The sequence below is a fragment of the Penaeus monodon genome, chromosome 41 (genome assembly GCF_015228065.2).
Source record: "Penaeus monodon isolate SGIC_2016 chromosome 41, NSTDA_Pmon_1, whole genome shotgun sequence".
NCBI classification, from domain to species: Eukaryota; Metazoa; Arthropoda; class Malacostraca; order Decapoda; family Penaeidae; genus Penaeus; species Penaeus monodon.
Window position 1 is genome coordinate 31,585,579 of NC_051426.1, and position 7,209 is coordinate 31,592,787.

The 7,209-nt window shown below is 34.1% G+C and overlaps 1 long non-coding RNA gene across 2 annotated transcripts; it reads left to right on the forward strand.

Annotated features, from left to right (window-relative positions):
* Positions 1 to 514: 514 nt before the first annotated feature.
* Positions 515 to 5,584, forward strand: LOC119598702. Of its 2 annotated transcripts, none has more exons than XR_005230992.1 (3): positions 515 to 569; positions 1,455 to 1,773; positions 5,394 to 5,584. It is a non-coding gene; the product is annotated as an uncharacterized LOC119598702 (long non-coding RNA). The 2 variants fall into 2 exon arrangements; XR_005230991.1 differs by having other exon boundaries at positions 516 to 633.
* Positions 5,585 to 7,209: the final 1,625 nt, after the last annotated feature.

The window sequence follows — 7,209 nt, forward strand, 5'->3', positions numbered from 1 at the left end:
ATTGGAAAGTTATTTTCAAATTAAGAGTGGCGTTTACATATTAAAGAAAGATAGCTTCTTTTCAGGATACTATATTGAAAGGATAACGTTTTATTTTCAAAATAAGACGATGCTTTACTTTCAAAATAAATTGATACTTTTGTTTCAAAATAAGATGATACTTTTCTTTCGAATTAAAATGATGCTTTACTTTCAAAGTGATTTGTTATAACTTATACATATTACCACCATGCTTTTTATATAAATTCCAAAGCTTAATAAAGTAAATAGATAGAACAATGAGGATGAAAAATAGAATTTATCATAACATTTGATCATCCATTACAAAGAAAAGGAAAATTATTTGCGCTCGTAACTTACATAAAGAAGGAAGCAGTGTAAAATAAAGAATAATATAAAGCAAAAAATGGACAGATACCAGAATATGGACAAATAAAAAATCTATAGTACATAATAAAGTCTATAGTCAAAAAGATAAAAAGATAGAAAGAAAAAAAATTGCGCTCGTAGTCGCTCCTTGTTTACATCCGGGAGCAGACGGCGAAGGAGGGTCGGGAGTCAGCTGAAAAGTACATACATTTCTCAAGTTAAAAAAGGGTGTCGCTTTCTTAATATGATCCGAAGACCTCGTGGGTATGGCATAAAAGCGGTGCATTTGTGTTCTGAAATAATCCTCGGTTAAGAACTCGTTCCTATGTGTCTATTTTTGGGAGGAATTTTGTGGATAGTTCGGTGTTGTTGTTGAGAAAAATGAAATAGATGCGTAAATATGAATGAAATGCGCTTGTTAGCGTGATCAAAGTGTTCTTTATATATTTTTATTTATTATAGCCTGCAACTATTCTAAACTTTAACGTAACAGAGCTGATGTCATTAACCTTTTATTCAGCTTGTATTTCATGTTACTCTTGGACTTGGTTTGGCTGCTGTGAAAGCATATGTCATTGACGTTCATTTGGTCTCTGAGTTTCATAAAGCACTCACTTTAATAAAAGAATGCATCAAAGATTTTGTGGTGAGTGATAAGCTTTTTCAGGCTTTTATAGACAGACAGAAGGATAGACAGAAAGACAGACAGAAAGATTGATAGAAAGGTTGACAGAAAGATGGACAGACAGCCAGCAGGCACACACTATAACCAATTCCCACAGATAGATGTAGTTATGGCTGCAGTGGCAAAAATAGACATTAAGATAACTTTTATTTCTTCTTTGTACTGAAATGGAAAATGATCATAAGTTTGAATAGATTAATTTTCATGCCTTTTTATATGTATGTGTACATTTTTTTTTTTTTAAGCTTCATAGATTTGTAACCATAATATCTTAATATTAAGTATGTGCTTTCTTTGTTGATATTGCAAAGGGACTGCACATGTAAATAATGTAGTTTCTGATCGGTGAGCAACAAGATTGACCTTCCTTGAAAAATTCTTATGACAACAATATTTTCAGAGTGACGGTACCCCAGCTGGCAGTTGTGACCTTCGTGGGCATCCTTGGAGGTGTGTACATCTGGAAGCCTTTGCTAGTGAAGTTCAAGGCAGAACAGGCTGGGAGCTCTTCGGGTGCTGCACCTACTGCTGAGTGAAGCATATACAACTTTGAGTGGGATTGTCATACACTAGAGTTAGGACAGAGACAAGGCTGAAGCTTGAAGATATACGTGGAGAGAGGTAAAAGTTGTAACCTGAAGCAAGATGGTGACACCAGGACCTGGAAAATATCCCATCTTAACGTCAGCTCTTTTTACATCATTAACCATTATTTTTGGGTAAGTATTCTCCTGTTTCTACTTTTAGATGAATCAGACTACTTTGATGTGGTGTTTGGATGGCAGTACAGTGTGGTAGAGTCTGAATAAGTAACTGTAACACATTTTTCCCCCTCATTTGAAAATTCATTTCCAGTTCATTTAGAATTCTCATATTGAATATTCTTCATTTGGCATTTACATATCATCATCTAGTAGTGTGTATTTGGATCAGAAGGTAAAACCTTGTATTGGTTTATTATAAGTCCCAGTAACAGATTACCAAATGATTACTTCCAGCATGAGTTGAATATTAACCAGTTTATGCTTCATTGCCCTGTGTTCATTGGGACAAATTTAGAGAAAAGATATAAAGGAGAATGAATATCTTCACAGTGCAAGAGATGTTATTGGTGTATTATGATTATATCATCATCAGAAATATAAATTTCTAGTGAAGATATAAACTGAAATGTGTCAAATACATCTCTTGTGCTGTGAAGATATTCATTCTCATTCATACTTTTTTTTCTAAAAACATTGTCCATTATGTTTTTTTTTCACAAATGACCCCAGAAACATTTATTTATTAAGAAATCAATAACTGCTTGACCTTACCTGTTTGTGCCATTACTTGAGTCTTAAGGAAGAAAAAAAAATTGCTTGATTATTATTGTTATTGTTATGATGATGTTAACCCTTTCTCAACGGGTAGTATTTATAGTGGCCTGGGCCCTGCTGCCGGGGGCTTATATCGTCACCCTAGCATGCGCGACCGCTCATGCCAAATACCAGCATCCCTTGCCGTTTCTTCGTAATACTACGAGCATATGTTGCATTTTCAGTTATCATTATTTGCCATATTTCCTGATAAATCAAGACTGAAGGATATTTTTGTTGTTATATAGACTCCATAGTTGATCATTATTCGCTCTATAGTCTGAATAAAATAAGCAGTTTGTGGTATCATGGAGTTGAAATCGTATTTTTTTTTTTTGCAGAAAAATAATATTTTGCAGTGATTGTAAAAAAAACCCTCATGGCATGTCCATACATACACCATGGCATGTACGTACATGCCCCCGGCAGATAGTCCAGCCATGCCATGGCATTTACGTACATGCCACCCGTCGCCAAAGGGTTAAGTGTAATAATGCTATAGATGAAGATAGCAATGATGATCATAATAAAATGAACATGAGCATGAGCATGGCCATGAACATGAACAATAGTAACAATAGCTGCAACAATAACAATGATGATGATGACGACAATACTGCTGCTGATAAAAAGGTTGATGATAAAAAAAGTAAAAAAATTCAAGGTGAGAGTAATTAACCCATTGGATCTGGATGCTTCATTACCATCATTTGGCCCAAAGTATGGGCATTAGGTTTACTTGAACAGCCCCTCTGATGAGTGTTTGGCTTGTGGGCCGGGCACACACGAACATGCATGAGTGGTGAGAAGACTCCATGCCTCCCCTTTGCAATATTAATTTCTCTTTCTCTGCATAAGCGTTCTTTGCCATTTTCCAGTGTCCATATTTGTCATTCAATTTGCTTTATCCACGGTAATTGACTGTTTTTCCATATCATATCTCTGGGTAGTCTATAACTCAATGCAGCTCAGTAGTAATAATAAGTAACATTTTGTTATTTGTGTCATTAATTTTTTTTTTTGTCTAGATATTCAGTTTTCAGTAATACAACCTGTGCTGCTGGTCACAGTGGCCAGGAATGAGATCTTTAGCATGGAAGTAGCATCCTCCCTGGAGCAGGCACTTTTCCAGTCATGGCTCACAGATGGTACATTCCATAGTAGTTTATTGAAATAATGCCTAAGCCCCTTCCTAAAGGCAAATGAGTCTAATCAACCTCCAAGGGCTTTGTGCACTTGTGGCGAGTCATTCCCGTCACCCAGGCCCTCGGTCAAAATGCTCACAACGGCATATTTGTGCTACCCTGGCCCACTGACAAATTTTCACATGACGGTGTGTCCATGTGACCCGCCCCTCAAGCCAAATTTTTCCACGAGGTGATGGTCACATCATCTTGATTGTTGGGGTTAATAAAGATATATTGAACATTTCATCTTCCAGTTGTCAGTGAGTAAAATATTTTTTAGATGTTAGATTCTATTTTAGAACAAGTGTTTTATTTCATAAAGATATATATACAAGAGAAGCTATTTTTAATTAGTAGTGGGTATATATAAGCAGAATAAAAAGCTGGGGCTGTAGATACTGTAGATGATAAATCTAATATAACACCAAACTTGTACATGGACAGTATGTACATACTACAATGTAGACTCCAACAATATGCTCTATGAGGCTGCTAGTTTTGTGGCTATTTCTGTTGATGGTTCCTTAGTAAAAAAATAATACTCAGTGTATAATAGGAAAATAAGTCCATCATTTAGACTGCAAGGTAAATATAGTTTTGTTAAAACATGTAATAAAATGTTGAATGAAATTACATGTGCATCTGATTTTGGGTAGATTTGTATATATATGTGTGTGTCTGTGTGGGTTGTATGCAAATAGAATATTACATGAAAGATAGGTTAGTGAAATTCCTGTCCCAAACTTGATTGGTTGTGTAAATGAACCATCTCTACAGAAGATAAAGTTGTTAGAGTCATGATGGGTATACTAAAAATATTTAGTGCTTCTCTTGTTAGCATGAAGGATACTTATAAAGAAAAACCTCTCAATATCTGATCTTAATTTTTTTCAGACAATTATACTTTTAAATCTTACTTTGCTAATAAAACGATCTAATATCTGTTTTAAAGTAAGAGAAATCAAAGGTCAGTTACAGATTTATTACAGGCCATGAATATTGTCAAAATAATAAATTAAAGCACAGTCTGTTGGTAAATTCCAGCCCAATCCCTTGCTTGTTGTTGTAGGAGATGAAGACTGAGGCCAAAGGGGGGGATCACGCCAGCCTTGGACCTCAGCCCTCGCCTCTCCTCATTTTTACCCTTTTCGCCACAATACTTTATCATAATGCTCCTTACTCCCTTAACTCCTTTCTCTTATGACAATTATTACCCTATACTGCTTCCCCTCTCTACGCTTTTCACTACCATACTACACTTTAGTACTGTTCAGTCTGTAACTTTACCCTAATCATTAACACATTCCTAAGCCTTTACTACTATGCTTGCCTGTAGTGCTGTATGTTTAAATAAAGTAATAGGCTACATTTATTGAACAGTCTTTATAAAATTTACAATTCCTTTGATTATCTTTGTTTACTGCCAAGTCATTAGTTTTCTAAGTATATGAATGTAAAATATGTGTGTTGCTATTAATATAAATGATATATACTAATATTACTCATCTTTGTCCTTGTTCATAGCTGTCAAAGTATCTGAATTTGTGCATTAATTGGTGTGTACCCCACCCAAAGGTGCACAGTTATTTCTTATCATTTTTATGCTTTTGATACCCATCTAACTATTTGTCTTTATATATTTAAGTATATACTACCCATAAATACTATCAGTGTCACATTTATGTATATGTATAACACTGTTCAATGCTTATTATTCAGGAACCAGTAGAGGTCATTAAAGAAAGCATAAGTATCATAGAGATTGTCCATTTTCATTTCCATCCATTTTCCCAGATACAAATGGTTCATTTCTCCAGTCTTGACGAGGAGGCACCGGGATAGGCAAGAGGAGCTGGCAGAGCAAGTGTTTAGTTTTACAAGGAAAGATGTGGATGTGCCTCCAGGGACTCAGAAGAGCTGAATGTAACTGAGATATTTTTTTAGTGTATATAGAAAGTCCTTCTGGTAATAAATGTTTAACTAAGCAGCTTGTTTTTGTGTCTGAAATTCTGTTTCTTATTATAAGTAATGCAGTGATTGTATTTCTGCCAATGGGAAGACTTTTTTAAAAAATATAATGTTTTTTTTTTATATTGATTTTGAATAATATTATAAATTTAAATAAGTTGTGGGAAAAAAAAAAAACCCTTTAAAAATTCATTATGAAATATTTATCTTTGGGGAGGAAGGAGACAGATGGCTTGTGTGTATTTCTGATGATCTTGATATCATTTTAGAATAAGTTAATGAGACTAGTCTTTATTTTAGTAAGCCTTTGTATGCAACACATTTTAGTGGAATATTTGGGCCCCACAAATTAATCCTTTGGGTCACTCCTCCAACCTTGATATTAGTCAAAAAGCCCCCAATCACTTCAACTCAGATGGGCATCATTTCAGCTTTTTTCTGGGCGGTCAATGGGGGGGGGGGGTGGAGGAGTGAAGTAAACAAATTTTTTAAAAATTTAGCTTTATTCAAGTCTTTTCAAAAACATTAATTTTCACATTCATGGACAATCGTTCTCATAAAACTCTTAAATAGAATTTCCATTTTGTGTATATATTAAGATCTAGAATAATGATTGATATCAGGTTCAGCTCGGTAGGACCAGATTTTAAAAATTTATTCATATATATTTTTTTTGTTGAGATAATATGATGATGTTATGTTGCTAAATATACCTGGAATATTTGTGTTGGTAAATTTGCTAAACAAACTTTTCTTTCCCTATTCAACTTGTGAGAATTTTGAAAAGTGAAGTTAAATAACATTAACTGATGATTCTGCTAGAAAATATGAAAGAATAATTCTGTAAACTGATAACTGAAGTTGCATGTGGGATTCATGTCAAATCAATCTATCTATTTGCAATAACTGAAATTATAAATTCACTATTTACAGCCTTCCAATATCTTTTTTTTTTAAATTAATACCATGGCTTTAGAAAAAAAAAACAACTTTACATATAAAATTCAAGAATAATGTCTCTGCTTTGAGAGTCAAGACATCTGGAATTCTGCATCTTATTACCTGTTTACTTACAAACATTCTTTCATAACAAGAATATGCAGCAAAGTTTCTTACAGAATGTTGCTGAGGAGGGGGATGTCCTGGAATAATTCTTTTAGCCAAAATAGTGTTCTTAAGGATAAAAAATAGGGTTTTTATCCTCCAAGACTCAGGTAGCATTCAAGTCTAAGTATCTTTAGTTTTAAAGTAAATGTTGATTTTCTGTTTTTTTCATTAACTTTAATCTACTATTTTTTGTCTCTGGGGCTTCTTCTTTTCTTTGTTTTCATACTTTCGAGATGTCAGATACAGTTAAACGATTTCCTTATTTCCATTAATCCTTTCGGGCTAATACTAAGGGGCACAAAAATGTTCCTCAGACATGTCTATTTTCCTGGCAGAAGTGAGTAGTCGCAAAAGCATTTTCAGCTTCTTCCTGCGATGATAAAAGTAGGAATTTTGTTATGAGAGAGAGAGAGAAAAAAAATGGTTTGGGAACTTATGCATTCATGCAATTTAAGCAGGCAACGTGTAATTTGCGTAAAGTGATTTTATATAGCCCAACTCTAAGAAAGAAAGAAAGAAAGAAAGAATTAAAGAA